Below are 19,896 nucleotides of genomic sequence, written 5' to 3' on the forward strand. Positions count from 1 at the left end.
TTTTTCTTTTAAGAAACACAAAGACACAAACTGCTGCTGCCACGTCCACACAGAACTCATGAAACATTTTCATTCACTGTATTATGAACATGCAGCATGACTGTAGACAATATAGTAGACACACAGACTTGGATAGATACAGCCACACAATTTAGAGGAAGATTTCTTTTAACCTCAATTATATTTTATTTATATGGCACCAAATCACAACAACAGGAGCTTCAAGGTGCTTTATATTTTAAGGTATACCCTACAATAATACATGCAGAGAAAAACCCAACAATCACGAGCAAGCACTTTGGCGACAGTGGGAAGGAAAAACTCCCTTTTAACAGGAAGAAACCTCTGACAGAACCAGGCTCAGGGAGGGGCGGGGCCATCTGCTGTGATTGGTTGGGGTGAGAGAAGGAAGACAGGATACAGACATGCTGTGGAAGAATTCACTGTGAACTGAACATCTTTTTGTTTTTAATTGTCACTGATAGATGTCACTCTGAGCTACAATTAGTTATTTTTCCCTCATTTTATGACTTAAAAATTGATTAGTTAAATCAAACAATCAGAAGATAAAAATGTCTAAAATCTTAGTTTATAAAAGTATATTATTTATTTTCTCTATACTATATAGTAATAAAGAGGCAAACTCATTTTCCATATATTTTTTATTGATGTTTGAGGACACATGGATAGCTAAATGTATAAATAGTATATGATTCCTGCTTTTTACTTTTTTATTTATGGTTAACTAACAAGTTTCCTCCTAAAATCACAACTTATGCAGAACAAATTGTTATCAGTCATCAACCTTAAAGTCAAAACTCTAAATAACAATCAAACAATCAAAGAGCATATAATACGAACACATCAAATATGTGAAGTCAGAGTCATCTGTAACAATCAGACTAAATTACAATTCTTCAAATATAAAAGTGAATAATTTCTAAGCAGCTGTTCAGCTGATCAAATACAACACATTGGATAAAATATCAGACACATAATTTTTACATCACTTGGATTCTAATCTCACATCAGCTGGAAGAAAATGCCTGCAAGATTCAACGAAACGTGAACACATTAAAAGCTTTTCAACATTAAATCACAGGAAGAGCAAAAAGAAAGAAAAGTTAATACAAACCAGTTATGCTGTGGAAGGCAATTTTTAATTGTCATATTAGAACATCAGCTTAACTGAAGTTGGAAACCTCACTATTATCATAAAAGGTAAAATAAAAAAATAAGCAGACATGAGTCCTGCAGTATTACTGAATTCTGGCTGATTGTGGAGGAAGAATGCGGGATAAACAGGCTCAGAGAATTTCGTTCTGAAGCTGTGAATGTGACTCAGTTTGTCAGATAAGACACAATAAAAGGACAGAGTGCCTGCAACCCAGTCCAGAAACACTCCCAGTCTGGGATAGCCAGTAGGATGAACAGGGTAATATTTGGACTCATTATTATGTTTTGCACAGAAACTTAGAGGGTTTTCACCTGAACCTTGATCTGGATGGTGAGTAAAACACCACAAAATAGTGTTATTTCCAAGCCTGCATGCATCATTGTTTCCTTTCCTCTCAAGTTGTTTGTAGCAAACATCTACATCCACGCAAGCTTGAAGAAAAGCTTTGCATTCCACCTCCCAGTAACAGCGGCCAGTCAGTTCCTCTCTGCACAGAATCTGAGGAACCTCACTGAATCTCTCAGGAAGGTCAGGATATGGCTGTTTCTCTCCTCTTGTCACCTCCTTGTCTCCTTCAGACAGAAGGAGTTCACAGTGTGCTGTGTTTGGATCCAGACTGAGACCACAGGCATCTGATGGAGAAAAAGAGATTCACATTCATGATAATGTGACAGATTTTCACTTTCACGAAAGTGCTTGCTCATAAAGCGTTTGTCTGATTGTTGGGATTTTCTCTGTATTATTTGTATAATCTTTATGTGATATTCTAAGGTCATTACCTTACAATATAAAGAGCCTTAAAGCAACTGTTGTTTTGATTTGGCACAGTGTAAATGAAATAAAATTGAACTTCTTTTAGAAAGGTTTGAGTTACGCCAGTGGACAAGCAGTACGCTCACCTACCAGAAGAAGAGTGGTAGCAGTTAGCAGTGGCTAGCATAAAATCAGCTAAAGCAACAAGAAATTGCCCTTCTGTCACTGTGAGAAAGCTGAGCTAGGTTAAGTGCTAAGTACTCCCCCGCCATATGCCTGATATAGAGAGTACTCGTAAAACAGTACAGCCTTCCTGACTTCATAACTCCCTACAACACCAGACACAGCTATCGAGCTGGTGGGTAGAAAGAATAAAGTTACGTTGAAACCAAGCACACCATTGTTTTTCTTGTGACATTAACAATAAGTTTGATGTGTCACATGGCCCTCTTCCTATTGAAAAAGCAAGAGTTGTATCCAAGATGGCCGACTTCTAAATGGCGACCATAGTCACCACCCATCTTGAGGAGTTTGCCCCCTCACATATACTAATGTGCCACAAACAGGACTGCTCTTCTACCAAGCCAACCCGTCTCATCTTATTCCGCAACATCAGGAACATTGATATGGACATTCTCACTACCAGTTTGGACAATGTTCAGATCAAGGACTTCTATTCTACTCCTGATGATTTGTTATTATATTATAATAATTGTCTACACACTGTCCTTGATTCTCTGGCTCCTGTAAAAACCCACTCTGTTTCCTTTGCTCGCTCTGCTCCCTGGTTTACCTCTGACCTCCGAGCTCTGAAGGCCAAAGCTCGGCAGCTAGAGTGTAAATATAAGAAATGTGGTTTAACTGTTGATTCAGAAATCTATAAATACCACCAAGACTCCATCAGTAAGGCCAAACAAAGCTTCTACTCTGGTATTATCAGTTCTTATGAGGGTAATGCAAGGACTTTGTTTTCAGTTCTCAACAAACTAATTCAACCCCCCAACGCTTTACCACCGCACTTCTATTCCTCTGAAACCTGCAACTCCTTGATGCTGTTCTGGACTATGAAAATCAATAACATCCACCAGCAACTCAGATCAAATGTTGTGTCTACTCCCTCTCCAGAACCTTTTCTCCTTTTTGAGCCGTTTTCCACTTTTCATCTTCCTGATTTATCTGCTATTTACAAGTTCATATGTAAATCAAAGCCTGCCACATGTCATCTTGACCCCATGCCCACGGGGCTTGTGAAATCCTGCCTCTCTTCTTTACTCCCACTAATTTCTGCTATCATTCACTCTTCTCTCACCACCGGTATCGTTCCCTCCTTATTCAAGACTGCTCTAGTCACTCCTATACTGAAAAAACCTTTAGATCCTAACAACTTTAACAACCTCCGTCCAATTTCCAATCTACCCTTCATTTCTAAGATACTCGAAAAAGTGGTTGCAGCTCAACTTCATTTACACCTGTTTAATAATAACATCTACGAGAGATTTCAATCTGGTTTTCGCTCATGTCACAGTACAGAAACTGCTTTACTTAAAGTCACTAACGATCTTCTAATCGGAGCTGACTCTGGTCTTCTCACCATTCTCGTCCTTTTAGATCTGAGCTCAGCCTTCGACACCATCTCTCACTCTGTACTTCTAAGCAGACTTTCTTCTCTCAGCATCTCTGACACACCCCTCGCCTGGTTTCAATCATATCTCCTCGACCGTTCCCAGTTTATTCAACTAAGATCATTCCACTCTCGTCTATTCCCCGTCACCTCTGGTGTACCTCAAGGCTCAGCTTTGGCCCTCTTCTCTTTATAATATACATCCTCCCTCTAGGTACCATTTTCCGCAAATTTGATCTTCAGGTTCACTGTTTTGCTGATGACACCCAGTTATAGCTCTCCTGCAGACCTGATTCCTCCCTCCCACCTTCCTCCCTTTCAGAATGTCTATCCGAATTAAAATCCTGGGTTAGCTCTAATTTTCTAAAGCTCAATGAGGATAAAACTGAGATCCTCCTTATTGGCACCAAATCCAACCTTTTGAAGGCGAACCATTTCTCACTCACCATCGATAACTCCTCAGTTTTCCCCTCTCCTCAGGTTAAGAGCCTTGGTGTCATCCTAGACAGTTCACTTTGGTAAATGGACTGGTTCTTATATAGCGCTTTTCCACTCTTCTGAGCACTCAAAGCGCTTTACACAACTTGTGCATTCACCCATTCACACCCATTCGCACAAGCACAACTGACATTCACACACATTCATACTCCGATGAATGCATCGGAGAGCAATTTCGGGTTAGTATCTTGCCCAAGGATATTTGGCATGCAGACTAGGGGAAGCCGGGAATCGAACCACCAACCTTCCAATCAGTAGATGACCTGCTCTACCACCTGAGCTACAGCCACTTTCCTATAAATCTCACATCAATAATCTCACCCATTCCGCCTACTTCCATCTACGCAGCATTAAGAGATTACGTCCTTCACTTTCCACCCAGTCTACGTCCATTCTGTTCCACAGTCTCGTTACCTCCCATATGACTACTGCAATTCTCTTTTGCATGGTCTTCCCCAAAAATCCCTCCATAAGCTTCAACTGGTTCAGAACTCTGCTGCTCACATTATCACCAGAGCCCCTCCTACCAGCACATCACCTGTCCTTCAGGAACTTCACTGGCTCCCTGTGATAATATTCAAACTTCTTCTGCTCACCTTCAAGGCCCTTCATAACCTCGCTCCTTCTTACCTTTCTGACTTGTTAAGCACCATCTCTTCTACCCGCTCACTTCGATCGTCTCCTTCTATCCAGCTTGCTGCGCCTTCCTTCTGCCTCAGCACCATTGGAAGCAGAGCTTTCAGCTCCTCTGCTCCCAGGCTGTGGAGCTCTCTACCCCCAGAAATAAGAAACACTGGTTCTCTCCCCCAGTTTAAATCCCAACTCAAAGTCCATCTGTTCAAATCTGCATATTCACTGTGAACCCACTGTTTGTTAATTTTATCTTGTGCTTTTGTTTTATTGTTCTTATTCTGCCATTGTTTTACTATGTGTTTTATGCTATTGTAAAGTGTCCTTGGGTGACTTGAAAGGCGCTCATGAATAAAATTTATTAATATTATTATTATTTATTAAGGTACCAATGGAAACTGCTACTGGTGGCCAAAGACAAAAGAAGAGGAGATGTGGAAGGTGTGTTAGGAGGCAATAAGAGAAAAGGAAAGGCAGGAGTTTGGAGGGGAAAGTAGATACTTTAAATGCAGGGCCGATGACTAGTAAAGGGATGTAAATGTAAAGAAATGGAATACGAGTCATTTTGAAGGAAGAGTATGTGACTATGTACAGTGTGGCTGAAGGGAGTGCCAGCCAGGATCATGAGTTTGAAGCTGGAGATCAAAGTAGGGATGTTGAATGTTGTCACTGTGCATGTCCCACAGGGTGGATGTCAGTTTGAAAAGTGAGAGGAATTATGGTTTAACTTGGATGAAGTGGTAGAGAGTGTCCTCAAGGGGGAGAGAGTGGTGACTGAAAAAGAATTCAATCTGCTGTGAGTGGGAGGGGTGGAGCCCCGCCCCTCCCTGAGCCTGGATCTGTCGGAGGTTTCTTCCTGTTAAAAGGGAGTTTTTCCTTCCCACTGTCGCCAAAGTGCTGCTCATAGGGGGTCATATGATTGTTGGGTTTATTCTCTTTATGTGTTATTTTAGGGTCTAGCTTACAATATAAAACATCTTGAGGCGACTGTTGTTGTGATTTGGCGCAGTATAAATAAAATTGAATTGAATTAGATACTTAAACTCCTCCACTTGGAGCTGGAACTTGTCCCTGACCTGGAGTTGCTTCATGTCTCATTCAGTTGGAGCTATTTTAAAACTTTACCAACTTTATCACTTAGGAATACTTTTCCTTACTTTTGCTCTTTATAACTCTGTCAGATTAATTGTTGTTGACGTACATTATTTTTCTGCATCAAGTAGACTGGTTTGTACGGTTTGATTTTGGAACCCCTGAAAACTCTTTCAACATGCATGAAAAGGTTTTTACTCAAAGACAAATTTCACAGAAATGAGAGAAGTTTAAGATATTTTAAGAAGTTAAGATTTTAATTATTTTAAAAAGGCATATATTTAAGGACAGTTTATGGACAATATCAATAACAGAAACCAGTCTGACTTGAAATATTTTTCTGTACATAATTACTGTTTTAGCAGCCACCTGAGAAAAATGTGACCCTATATAATAAAATAATCAGCAATTTCATGTTGAAAATTTAACACTATGAACCTGGAAGAATATTATTTTGTAAGTACTTACACCACATCAGATCTCTCCTATCCATTTCATTTTCCACATCATTGATATACACCCTGAGAAATTCTCAGTGATCAGGAAGTTCTTCCTGTAGTGGTAGATACTTCCTCCCTTGTAATTATCATTTGAAATGGCTGCTACTAGGAAATGGAAACTGTTCTTGGTCTTCAGAGCTTTGGCATGGTCATGGACAACTTTGGCCTTTTCTGTCATCTGCTTTATCACGTCATCTGAGAAGTACCATTGGTCCTGGGTAGGTGGAGTGTTACCATCAGTACCTTCCAGTTTCTTTTTCTCCAAGTAGTCAGACATGTTCTGCAGATATGGGTCAATGGATTTCAGGGAGGTGAAAACAAAGCAGAGAACTTCCTCTACTCCTGGTTTAAACACCTCTCTGTCCAGCTCAGACTGATCTGAGATGATCTTTGCTCCCTCCATCATGTCTACAAAGTACCTGATGATGGTGACTTCTCTCTCTTCATCTTTGATCCACTTGGTTAATTTCTCCTGACTGAACGGTGACTTGTCTCTGTCATCAAACACTTCCACTAATTCCTGCTCATTTTCCTCACCTGCCCTGATGGAGGGAAGTTTCTCTGCTATTGTTTCCTGGAGTGAAGATCTGAAATACTGACAGAGCTTCTTGAATCTGCCCAACTTTTCTTGTATCTGTGGAAAGCTTCTCGCCACTCTGTCCTCCAGCAGATCATTGCATCTTATGTCAAGGTTATGAAGCTCCTGTAAGGTATCTTCAGCCTTACTAATAAATCCACTGCTTATCATGTAAGCAGCTTTTGGATGGAATTTCTTTAGAGGCATCAGTATGACCTTCAGTGGAACACAGTTTTCTCTGTTTTCTCCCAGTAGTTTTGGAAGTTGGATGTATGTCTTCACTGCATCTTCAAATGTTGCAGGGTTGCTTTCAAGGATGAAGTCTCCATAGAACTTGCAGGTGAATTTATCAGTCACAGCTTTTTCTTCATCACTCAGCTTGATGTCAACTTTCCCGTCAACATTAAATGAGGGGATCTTCTTTATCACTGCTTGCATGCTGCCCTCGATGGCTTGAATGTTGCTATCATCTAACTTCTCACTGTCAAACACAAAGAAAGCATTTGCTCCATAAAGGATTCCTGTGACTACATGTGTCGCCAAGCGTTTCACATTTTTTGCTTCTTGAGAGTTTTTGGTTTCATCAGGAGTCAATATCAGCTGTTTGAATTTGGTGGTAGCTTTGTACTGAAGTGTGACTCGACACTGATGATGTGATTTCTTCCTATCATTCAGATACTTGGCTGATCCTTCAACTTCAATGAGTCCACCCAGGAAACTGGCCTTCAGAGAACCATTAACATCCAGCAGTGCCGACTTTTTTTCAATGGAATCCGTTGCATTGATGTGAAATTCACTGCTGTGCTGATTATGCTCCACTGGCTTCTTCTGCAGAGTTTTACTATTCCACAGTGTGACACCTTTAAGACACGAAATCCACAAAATGGAAAAAAAAAGTCTTTAGAAAGTTTAGAAACAAAATAGATTAAAATTGTATTTGAAATGTACTAAAAAATGTAAAACTTAATTTCAAAACACTTTTAGTGAAACTGTAACACTCATAAAGCTCTAGAGAGTTAGAAATCTCATGGTTTTTACTCTGCAAAAAACATGCTTCAAAGTTTTTATTCTATTAATGTTTTTTTTGAGACAGAATCTATTCTGTTCTTTCAGAGATTTCCAAATGAATTAATCTTAAGGTTGTCTGTTCTTTAAAGGGTTTTTTTGCTCCTTTTTTTACTCACCCTTTTCATTTTACTATTATTTTCTTCATACAGTATTTTCATTAAATGGTCATCAATATTTCATTGCTGATTGCAAATATTTCTTTGATGCATCTACTTACCCTATAAGTAGATAGGTCATTTAAGAAACAAATTAGTGTGGGTTTTTGCTGGCCATACGGCTGATTGCTTGAACAACAAATCACATTTTACCTGGGATGAGTTTCCCTCTCCGTGCATCATAGAGCATCCCTAAACTGAAAGGTTGACCCAGAGCAGCCACCTCCAAAACAGATGATGGTCCTACATGAATAAAAACATGTGGTCATAAATACAATGTGACCACTCAGCTTCTTTTATGTGATCAAACATGTGATCAAACCCACTTTGAACACAGTCTATATATAAAATGTGGATGTGAAATTATGTTGTTTGTAGGCTTTTGTTTGTAGGCCTTTAACCCTCTAATGCCTAACCTATCACTGATGTCTGTTTTGTGATGTTCGCTGGGTGCCCCGCCTGGGGGACTCTGTTGTCCTACTGGGAGACTTCAGTGCTCAAGTGGGCAATGGCAGTGAGACCTGGATGGGTATGATGGGGAGGAACAGCCTCCTGGATCTGAACCGAGCGATGTTTTGTCATTAGACTTCTGTGCAAACCACAGTTTGACCATAAAGAACACCATGTTCGAACATAAGAGTGTCCATAAGTGCACGTGGCCCCAGGACACTCTAGGCTGCAGCTTGATGATCAATTTTGTAATCGTATCACCAAACCCAAGGCCATATGTTTTGGACACTCGGGTAAAGAGATGGGCTAAGCTGTCAACTGATCACCACCTGGTGAAACCATGGGTCAGTTCTCTGTACTCCCTGTCGTCCCCATCAGTGATGAGGCCGACTATTGGCAAGTGGTCAGAGAACTCCTGCAGGAAGCACTGGGTGGAGTTGTGGGAGAAGTCTGCTGTGTAGATGGTGAAGAGGAACGGTGCCAGAACCGTTCCCTTGTGGGGCCCATGTACTGCAGACGACCCTGTCCGACACACAGCCCTGAATTCTCACACACTGTGGTTGGTCAGTGAGGTAGTCCAGAATCCAGGTAGTGAGGTGATGGTCCACTCCAGAGTTCACCAGCTTGTCCTTCAGGACTGTGGGAAGAATGGTGTTGAAGGCACTGGAGAAATCAAAGAACATGATCCTCACAGTGCTCCCAGCGGTCTCCAGGTGAGAGAGGGAACAATGTAGAAGGTGAATGACGGCATCATCCGCTCCAATTACAGGCTGGTAGGCCAACTGAAGTGGGTCCAGTGATGAGCTCACCAGGCGCCGAAGCTGAGCCAGGACCAGCCGCTCCAGGTTTTTTAATGGGTGGGATGTCAGAGCCACCGGCCTATAGCTGTTGAAGTCCATAGGGGGTGAAGTCTTTGGCACTGGTACAACACAGGAGGTTTTCCAGAGTTGTGGGACTCTCTCCAGCCTCAGGCTCAGGTTGAAGAGGTGCTCCATCACCCCACACAGTTGGTCTGCACAGAACCTGAAGACCCTTGTGCTAATGCCATCTGGACCCGCTGCCTTCTTGGCTTTAATCCTCCTCAGTTCCCTCCTAACCTGGGTGGCTGAGAGAGACAGGCTGGAGCCTTGTGTTGAGTGTGTATTGGATGCTGTTGTTGGGGGTGGGGAGGAGTGAGCAGGGTGGGTAGAGGAGGTGTGAAGTGTCTGAGGTGTCAGATGTGGAACCCCCAGCAGTGGGGGTGGGTGAGTCTGCAGCCAATGTTGGAGACTGTCTCATATATGAATCAAATCTGTTGAAGAAACGATTCAGTTCATTTGCCCACCTCACATCCCTCCCAGGCAGAGAGTTCCGATGTTTGTGGCCTGAGATGGTTCTGAGGCCTCTCCAGACTTCACCAACGTTGTTTTGCTGAAGCTGGTTCTCCATCTTCTGCCTGTAGCTCTCCTTCCCATTCCTTATCAGTCCTCTCAGCTCTCTCTGCACCCTTTTCAACTCCTCTTTGTCTCTGGATTTGAAGGCCCTCCTCTTCTGCTTGAGGACGCTTTAATTTCTGGGGTAATCCACAGTTTGTTGTTGGAGAAACTCCGCACAGTCCTGGTGGGTGCAGTGTTATCCACACAGAAGTTAATATAGTCCGTATTGCAGGTCACAAGGCTGTCGATGTCCTGTCCGTGGTCAACACAGATCACCTCCCACACAGTCGACTCAAAACAATCCTTAAGAGCCTCCTCGCCTTCCTCTGACCATCTCTGCACTGTGCGGTTGGCTGGTGGCTCCCTGCGCACTAAGGGCTCATAACCAGGGACAAGGTGCACCAGGTTGTGATCAGATCTGCCCAGCGGAGGGAGAAGTGATGGACTGTATTCCTCTTCTGCATTGGTGTACAGTAAATTCAGTGTTTTATTGTCTGTGGTTGGGCAGGTCATATACTGGGTGAAGGTGGGCGGTGTGGAGTCCAGTGAGACATGATTAAAGTCCCATGATGTTAGGAGAAGGGCTCTCAGAGATTGTGTTTGCAGTCTGCTGACCACAGAGTGGAGAGAGTAACAGGCTGAATCCGCGTTGGTTGGGGGGGGGTTATGCCGGGGGAGGTAGTATGGACGCATGCTAACAGCTAACAGTTCAATGTCTCTGCTACAGAGTTTCTCTTTCACAGTGATGTGTCTGGGGTTACACCCTCTGTCATTCACAAACACTGCCAATCCCCCTCCTTTCGTCTTCCTGCTTTCTCTCGTCCTGTCCGCCCGTAGCAGCTGGAATCCAGGTACAATCACGCTTGTGTCCATAGTTAGCGATGTTAGCCAGGACTCCGTTAGCATGATGCTACATTACCGGTATTCCCTCTGTGACCAGGTTAGCAACGTGAGCTCATCCATCTTATTGGGCAGCGATCTTACATTTCCAGTGATTGCAGAAGGGAGAGATGGTCTATAATGCTTCCTTCTTGGGCGAAGGCGCTCCCTCCCAGCACGACACCCACGTCTTTTCCTCCTCAGCTCGCTGGGAATGTCGTGTCTGTCCGCCAGCAGCTCCGCTGCGGGACGCAGCGCTAACAGTTGATCCCTACTGTAAACAAAGGATCCATGTGCTGGGTTCCCAGACACGGGTGAAAAAGGTGGAAAAAAATAGAGAAAGACAACCAAGACTAGCACAAAACGGTACTCCATGATTGCAGAATCTAATTGCTAAAACTTTAGTTACAAAAAATTATGAGAAAATAACGAGGAGATAAGAAAGAAGCTCAGAATGAGCTGAGCTGCTGTAACAGGCTGCCACGCACAGGGAGCACCGGAAGTAAGTGCTTATATTTCCCCTTTTTTTTCCTAGTCTGTTTGCTCATGCAAAATGAAATGTGATTAATATAGAATAAAAATGACCGTCAGCCCATCACTTAGCCCACAGTGATGCGCTGACTGTAATTCCTGAGGGAGAAACCCTCACATTGCTCCGTTTACTCAGTTTCTGCAGATCTTTGCTACGATTACGATGAGCTGACATCAAACTCACTTTACGATAAATAAGATAAATCAGGCAAAGCTTCTCTAGTCGAGACTCGGCACAGAAACAAAGACAATGAGCAGAATAGTTTCGTTTGGTATTTATGGCAAATACACTCAGAAAAAGGTAAACATAGCTGCTAAATATTAGCATGTTAGCAAATTGTTAATTTCATTGAGCTTTGTTTTACTTTTTTTTCACATTAGCCTTTACTTTGGTTGTGGTTCATATTAAGACTGAAAGAAAAAGAGGTCAGAGGTCAAGTTTAGAGAAACATTTTATCAGCTTCTTCCTGTGTTTTTTGTTTTTTTCTGTTTTCTTTTGTTTGCAGGTGAATACAGAAAAGATGAGCTTCTGGAAAGTGCCAGGTACAGTACTCTGTAATTCTGTATCACCTTGTTTGGTTGAAGCATAAATGTTTAGATGTTACAGCTGAAACGAACAAGTGTCATTTTTAAAATTAAAAATCCCCAAATTTCTCTTTTCTAGCTGCTTAAATGTGAAGTTTTGGATTTTTGATTCATTTCTCAGAAACATAGGAAGTGAGAGTCTGTCAGCGCTTGCTCTCGTTTCAGTAGATTCTGACATTCATGAGAAAACACATCAGCAGATTTTTCTGAAATTGACGCCTTGAATATAATTCATTAAACTCCAGCTTTGTTGAATGTGATGCCGATGTCTCCACAGGAGCGGGAACGAACAGAAGCTGATGGCTCTGCTGACGCCGCTCAACGTCAACTGTCACGCCAGTGATGGGCGAAAGGTAACGATGAGGGTCTGAATTTATATCAGACTGAGCTGAACGCTTTTTTCTAAGAAGTGTGTGATGCCTAATCAGTTTAATCACATTTTGGGGCACATGAGAACCACAGGTGCCCCCCATTTAGCTCCGCCCCTGATAAATGGTTAAAGTAAACTGAAAGTTATTGAGTTAAATATAAATAACAGATACATGGTTTAAATATTGTTAACCAGCACAAATAATGCAGAAATGAATGAAATGGTTAAAATAACAGTAAAATATCTAAAAAATAAATGGAGACAGAACCTAAAAATCGTGGATCCAGCTCCTTGTGTTCAATGGATTAGTGGTGGGTCATTGGTGAGTGTGGCTCACATGAATAGACTCATGTAGAGAAACTCTTCCTGTCGGTCATAACTCTGACAGCAGGGTGGAGGCTTGTGTCGGTGTGTCCCTGTGTTGTAACACACCACTGGGTGTTGTTGTTGTTTCAGTCAACGCCGCTACACCTCGCCGCTGGTTACAACCGTGTGAAGACGGTGCAGCTGTTACTGCAGCACGGCGCTGACGTACACGCCAAGGATAAGGGGTAAGTGCCTGTGTGGAGCTTCTTTGCCCTTTCCTTTGTCTCAATTCAATTCAATTTTATTTATATAGCGCCAAATCACAACAAAAGTTGCCTCAAGGCGCTTCATAGATACAGAGAAAAACCCAACAATCATATGACCCCCTATGAGCAGCACTTTGGCAACAGTGGGAAGGAAAAACTCCCTTTTAACAGGAAGAAACCTCCGGCAGAACCAGGCTCAGGGAGGGGCGGGGCCATCTGCTGTGATTGGTTGGGGTGAGAGAAAGAAGACAGGATAAAGACATGCTGTGGAAGAGAGACAGAGGTTAATAACAGATATGATTCAATGCAGAGAGGTCTGTTAATACATAGTGAGTGAGAAAGGTGACTGGAAAGGAAAAACTCAATGCATCATGGGAATCCCCGGCAGCCTACGTCTATTGCAGCATAACTAAGGGAGGATTCAGGGTCACCTGGTCCAGCCCTAACTATATGCTTTAGCAAAAAGGAAAGTTTGAAGCCTAATCTTAAAAGTAGAGATAGTGTCTGTCTCCTGAATCCAAACTGGAAGCTGGTTCCACAGAAGAGGGGCCTGAAAACTGAAGGCTCTGCCTCCCATTCTACTTTTAAATACTCTAGGAACAACAAGTAGGCCTGCAGAGCGAGAGCGAAGTGCTCTAATAGGGTGATATGGTACTACAAGGTCATTACGATAAGATGGGGCCTGATTATTTAAGACCTTGTATGTGAGGAGCAGGATTTCGAATCCTGGATTAAACAGGAAGCCAAAACAGGAGAAATCTGCTCTCTTTCTAGTCCCTGTCAGGACTCTTGCTGCAGCATTTTGGATCAGCTGAAGGCTTTTCAGGGAGTTTTTAGGACATCCTGATAATAATGAATTACAGTCGTCCAGCCTGGAAGTAATAAATGCATGAACTAGTTTTTCAGCGTCACTCTGAGACAGGATATTTCTAATTTTAGAGATGTTGCACAAATGGAAGAAAGCAGTCTTACATATTTGTTTAATATGTGCATTGAAGGACATGTCCTGGTCAAAAATGACTCCAAGGTTCCTCACTGCGTTACTGGAGGCCAAGGTAATGCCATCCAGAGTAAGAATCTGGTTAGATACCATATTTCTAAGCTTTTCAGGGCCGAGTACAATAACCTCAGTTTGATCTGAATTAAGAAGCAGAAAGTTAGCGGCCATCCAGGTCTTTATGTCTTTAAGACATTCCTGCAGTTTAACTCATTGGTGTGTGTTATCTGGCTTCATGGACAGATAGAGCTGGGTGTCATCTGCATAGCAGTGTAAATGTATGCTATGTCTTCTAATGATGCTGCCTAAGGGAAGCATGTATAATGTAAACAGAATTGGTCCTAGCACTGAACCCTGTGGAACTCCATAATTAACCTCAGTGTGTGAAGAGGACTCTCCATTTACATGCACAAACTGGAGTCTATTAGATAGATATGATACAAACCACTGCAGTGCAGTACCTGTAACACCTACAGCATGTTCTAATCGCTCTAATAGGATATTATGGTCGACAGTATCGAACGCTGCGCTGAGGTCTAGCAGGACAAGCACAGAGATGAGTCCACTGTCAGAGGCCATAAGAAGATCATTTGTAACCTTCACTAAAGCTGTTTCTGTGCTGTGCTGAGCTCTGAAACCTGACTGAAACTCTTCAAATAAACCATTCCTCTGCAGATGATCTGTTAGCTGTTTGACAACTACTCTTTCAAGGATGTTTGATATGAAAGGAAGGTTGGAGATTGGCCTATAATTAGCTAAGACTGCTGGGTCTAGAGATGCTTTTTGAGTAAAGGTTTAACTACAGCCAGCTTGAAGGCCTGTGGTACATAGCCGATTATTAGAGATAGGTTGATCATATTTAAGATAGAAGAATTAATTAATGGCAGGACTTCTTTGAGCAGTTTTGTAGGAATGGGGTCTAAAAGACACGTTGATGGTTTGGAGGAAGTAATTATTGAAGTTAACTCAGAAAGATCAATTGGAGAAAAAGAGTCTAACTTAACATCAATGGTACTAAGAGTAGCTGTAGATAATATTACATCTGTGGGATGATTATTGGTAATTTTTTCTCTAATGATTAAAATTTTATTTGTGAAGAAGTTCATGAAGTCATTACTAGTTAACGTTAAAGGGATGGTTGGCTCAAAAGAGCTCTGACTTTTTGTCAGCCTGGCTACAGTGCTGAAGAGAAACCTGGGGTTGTTCTTATTTTCTTCAATCAGTGATGAATAGTAAGATGTTCTGGCTTTGTGGAGGGCTTTCTTATAAAGCAGCAAACTATTTCTCCAGGCTAAATGATGATCCTCTAAATTTGTGACACGCCATTTCCTCTCCAGATTACGAGTCATCTGCTTTAGGGTACGTGTTTCAGAATTATACCACGGAGTCAGGTACTTCTGATTAGAGACCTTAGTTTTCACTGTAAGGCTCAACAGAGGCCTGCAGTCTGTGGATGGTTTTCTTTAACACGCAGTGCTCCACCTCGGCTGTGACGTGTTAAACGCAGCAGCAGTTTTGACCGCTCGCTGTTGTGTTTGTTTCAGGGACCTGGTTCCTCTTCATAACGCCTGTTCGTACGGCCACTACGAGGTCACCGAGCTGCTGGTGAAGGTATCTGTCACTTTATCAGGCTCGAGCAGAACGGGCACTGTGCACATGGTGGGGGTGGGGGTCATACCCATACTAATCCGTCCTGTCTCCGTGTGCAGCACGGCGCCTGCGTGAACGCCATGGACCTGTGGCAGTTCACGCCTCTCCATGAAGCTGCTTCCAAGAACCGTGTTGAGGTAAAACAAACACAAAACTCACTACAGCCAATCACAGCGCACCCTGGAGCTCAACACCTGCAGGACAGCATTCATCAACAGAATTTTCAGGATGGAAAAACTGAAGATTTGCATTTTAATTAAAATGCAAAGTTTTTTCCTTAATGCAGCTCTTACACTCAAAGCATCCTCGAGGTTGCGGTTTTTTTATTTGGTCACTAGATGGCGCTGCAGTGTGTCGGATATTTGCGCCTTCATTAAACATGTTTTCTCCCTGTTGTTCCCGACAAAACCTCACTGTGATGCCAGTTAGGCTTCTGAAATGACACCGTGTACGCTCTTTCTCCTTAAAACAGCTGCTTCATCCAAATAACCAATAAATATGAAGCAGATTATTGCGGGCCACACACAGACCGCTTTGATCTTAAGTGCTGGTGAAAAAGTTTAACTGCACATTTAATCCCTGAGAAATCTCAATGTAAGAAAAAGAAGTGCTGCTGCGGAGATCTGTCAGCTCCACTCTTTGGACTTAATCTAAAAAAATAAATGTGTAAAAGTCAACACAAAATAGAAACATATTTCTACTGCAGATTTAGTTGTCTATTACTTTATAACTCTGCGTTTACTTTATACTATGGCTCTGTCTTTATCAGCAGGACAAGCTGTGAAAATCAAGTTAAAGTCCATAATCTGTGTCGTCTTTTAACTTTTCCAAAAATGTCCAGTAGGCCAGATTGGAGTCTTTGCCGGGTTGATTCTGGCCCTCAGGCCTTATGTTTGACACAGTAACTCTGAACAGTCACACAGAGCACAGCATCATGGGCACCGGAACTACTTTCTGCTGTAGAAATAGTCCCTCTTCCCCAGTTCTTACTCAGGTGGCCCTCGTATGTTTGCACAGGTGTGCTCTCTGCTGCTGAGTTACGGCGCCGACCCCACCTTCCTGAACTGTCACAATAAAAGCTCCATCGACCTCGCTCCAACCGCACAGCTGAAGGAGCGGCTCGCCTGTACGTCCTGTTTGTAAGAAAATAAGTCAAACAGTCATTAGCAGATTAGCGTGCACATTGAGGATTTTCTGTTTTCTCAGATGAGTTCAGAGGTCACAGCCTGCTGCAGGCGGCGAGGGACGCCGACATGGTTCAAGTGAAAAAGCATCTGAGCGTGGAGACCATCAGCTTCAAACACCCACACACTCAGGAGACGGCGCTGGTGAGGCGCCGTGTTCAGTCCTGTGCAGTCGCCCCGAGTGACTCACGCAGATTTTAATGGATTGACAATTTTCAGTGTTAAAAACAAGCGTGTGTGTGTGTGTGCGCTCTCAGCATTGTGCGTCTGCCTCTCCGTACCCAAAGAGGAAGCAAGTATGTGAAGTTCTGCTGAGGAAGGGCGCCAACGTCAACGAGAAGACTAAACAGTGGGTCCCGAGGTGTCAGAGCGTTTTACTTCCTGTTTCAGTGATGTTTGTGATGTCACACAGTTCGTGATCTTTTTGTGATGTCACCGTTTCCCTCAGCCTGCAGACCCCGCTCCACGTGGCGTCAGAGAAAGCCCACAACGATGTCATTGAGGTTCTGGTGAAACATGAAGCGAAGGTGAGCGAACGGCAGCCGAAATGTGTGGTTAATCCCAAGCACGTTCATTAGAAAGTGTCGCTGCAGCATCAGAAACACCTGAGACGAATCCCGCCTGTCGTTTCCGTCCAGGTGAACGCGGTGGATCATCTTGGCCAAACGGCGCTGCATCGAGCCGCTCGCTGCGGCCACCTGCAGACCTGCAGGCTGCTGCTGACCGCCGGCTGCGACCCGCTGCTCACATCGCTGCAGGGATTGTCACCGTCACAGCTGGGCAACGAGAGCGTGCAGGAGATACTGCAAGGTGACGGAAATCATCAAGCCTGCTTTTAATAGTCAGTTTTTTAACTCGAAGAAGGAAAGCAGGTATTAGAAACACTGCTACACCAAACACGTGAATGTTTGGAATAGAGTCATGTTTTTCCATTTATTTAACCTTTAACTTAATTTAAGAACTCGTAAATTTGGGAGAAACCGGCTGTGATCAACTGATTTATCAAGACGACAAAATCAGTAGAAGAATGATCAATGCTTATTAGACACATGGTGCACCTTTGCTGCGTCCTATTTTTAAAATCCATAAACTGAAATGAAAGGTGGGTGTGGCTTAAGTGCCTTAAACCTGCTGTCATTCTAATTACCAGCAGAGGGCGACGTCTCTTGTTCTAAAACCAAGTCATGAGAAAATGAGCTGCCTGCTCACTTGTTTTGCCACTTTCACGTCACTAGTTTTAAACCTTTGTTGCTCATCTGTGTTTCATTTGTTTGTCTCTGCAGAAGGATTTCTGATCGGGAACTCTGAAGTCAACCGACAGCTGCTAGAAGCGTCCAAATCTGGAGATGTGGACGTCGTCAAGGTTAGCCATGTTAGAGGACCAGTCTGATTTCTAAAGCCAGGAACACATTCACGCAATCAAAATGTTCAGTGCCTCCAGTTCACTAGCAAAAGCTAGGAGCTACACCTGCACGACTCACTGCTGGAGCCCCTGCTGGACATTAGAGGAACTGCAGGTTCTGTTGGTCCAGATGTTGCTTCATTGTTGAACTTAAAGTTACTGAACAAATTAACTCTTTCCCTTTTTCTCTGCTTTCTTTGTCTCTGCACACCATATTCATCGGCATCTGCAGAGGCTCTGCACAGCACAGAACGTGAACTGCAGGGACGTGGAGGGTCGGCAGTCCACGCCGCTGCATTTTGCTGCCGGCTACAACCGTCTGGCAGTTGTCCAGTTCCTGCTGCAGCACGGAGCCGACGTCCACGCCAAGGATAAAGGGTGAGGAGGAGGACTGCGTGTCTTCAGACTCGAGCAGAAGAAATGTGTCAGACTTCATCTCTGTGTGGTGGAAAAATGTGCGTTGGTTCTGTCTCTGCTGCAGCGGTTTGGTTCCTCTCCATAACGCCTGTTCCTACGGTCATTATGAAGTCGCAGAGCTGCTCGTTCTTCATGGCGCCGTGGTCAACGTGGCTGACCTCTGGAAGTTCACACCGCTGCACGAAGCTGCCGCCAAAGGCAAATACGATATCTGCAAACTCCTGCTGCAGGTACACACAGACACACGCACGTGTTTTAAACGAATAAACACTTTAAGGATAGAAGCAGCAGCACCACACAGCTCACTGAACATCAGAGTCAAACTGCTAGTTTCTGGTTATTTCCTGGCTCCAGCATGGCGCCGACCCAACCCGGAAAAACCGGGACGGTAACACCCCTCTGGATCTGGTGAAGGATGCCGACAAGGACATCCAGGACCTCCTGTGGGGTGACGCCGCCCTGCTGGACGCCGCCAAGAAAGGCTGCCTGGCTCGAATGAAGAAACTCTGTACTCGAGACAACGTCAACTGTCGAGACCAACACGGGAGGCACTCCACGCCGCTGCACTTGGCCGGTACATAAATACACACACCTGAAACACCAGCGCCTACATTATTCATGCAGGTGTAGTCTTAAAGGACAGTCCGTGTTACCTCCACTGTGCAGTGCCCCCTGGTGTGGAGCTGTTTATGTGGATAGTTTTGTTACATTTGTAACAAGTTAGTAACAAATTAAAGGATCCAAAACATTTTTGCAGCTTATCAGCTGCACATATATATTAGAAGTTTGCATGCAGTAGAGACGCCCCCTGCTGGCCAAAGAATGCAGGTTTAAGTGGTTTCACTTTAAGATCCTGTTAATATATATATATATATAAAAAAAAAAAAAACACCCAGCACGCCCCTGCGGGCGGTTTATCCTTCAAGCTCGGGTCCTCTACCAGAGGCCTGGGAGCTTGAGGGTCCTGCGCAGTATCTTAGCTGTTCCCAGGACTGCGCTCTTCTGGACAGAGATCTCCGATGTTATTCCCGGGATCTGCTGGAGCCACTCGCCTAGCTTGGGAGTCACCGCACCTAGTGCTCCGATTACCACGGGGACCACCGTTACCTTCACCCTCCACATCCTCTCGAGCTCTTCTCTGAGCCCTTGGTATTTCTCCAGCTTCTCGTGTTCCTTCTTCCTGATATTGCTGTCATTCGGAACCGCTACATCGATCACTACGGCCGTCTTCTTCTGTTTGTCTACCACCACTATGTCCGGTTGGTTAGCCACCACCATTTTGTCCGTCTGTATCTGGAAGTCCCACAGGATCTTAGCTCGGTCATTCTCCACCACCCTTGGGGGCATCTCCCATTTTGACCTCGGGACTTCTA

General features: G+C 43.7%; 2 pseudogenes across 2 annotated transcripts in view; one reads left to right on the forward strand and one right to left on the reverse strand.

Annotated features, from left to right (window-relative positions):
• Nucleotides 1–1,023: 1,023 nt before the first annotated feature.
• Nucleotides 1,024–10,809, reverse strand: LOC308390513 (neoverrucotoxin subunit alpha-like; annotated as a pseudogene). The gene is made up of 7 exons: nucleotides 10,552–10,809; nucleotides 8,488–8,548; nucleotides 8,225–8,314; nucleotides 6,240–7,708; nucleotides 1,627–1,809; nucleotides 1,363–1,500; nucleotides 1,024–1,046 (listed from the first exon to the last, which is right to left on the reverse strand). The product of its transcript is annotated as a neoverrucotoxin subunit alpha-like (transcript).
• A 137-nt stretch (nucleotides 10,810–10,946) lies between these two features.
• Nucleotides 10,947–19,896, forward strand: part of LOC308390514 (poly [ADP-ribose] polymerase tankyrase-2-like) — a 31,747-nt pseudogene continuing 22,797 nt past the window's right edge. Inside the window, exons 1-15 of the transcript in view lie at nucleotides 10,947–11,091; nucleotides 11,853–11,889; nucleotides 12,209–12,284; nucleotides 12,758–12,852; nucleotides 15,415–15,481; nucleotides 15,580–15,657; nucleotides 16,538–16,646; nucleotides 16,727–16,848; nucleotides 16,962–17,053; nucleotides 17,153–17,231; nucleotides 17,343–17,514; nucleotides 17,988–18,067; nucleotides 18,339–18,484; nucleotides 18,588–18,753; nucleotides 18,878–19,097. The product of the transcript in view is annotated as a poly [ADP-ribose] polymerase tankyrase-2-like (transcript). The remainder of the gene's footprint in view (nucleotides 11,092–11,852; nucleotides 11,890–12,208; nucleotides 12,285–12,757; nucleotides 12,853–15,414; nucleotides 15,482–15,579; nucleotides 15,658–16,537; nucleotides 16,647–16,726; nucleotides 16,849–16,961; nucleotides 17,054–17,152; nucleotides 17,232–17,342; nucleotides 17,515–17,987; nucleotides 18,068–18,338; nucleotides 18,485–18,587; nucleotides 18,754–18,877; nucleotides 19,098–19,896) is intronic.

Source organism: Rhamphochromis sp. 'chilingali' (assembly GCF_963969265.1).
Source record: "Rhamphochromis sp. 'chilingali' genome assembly, chromosome: 22".
Lineage (NCBI taxonomy): Eukaryota > Metazoa > Chordata > Actinopteri > Cichliformes > Cichlidae > Rhamphochromis > Rhamphochromis sp. 'chilingali'.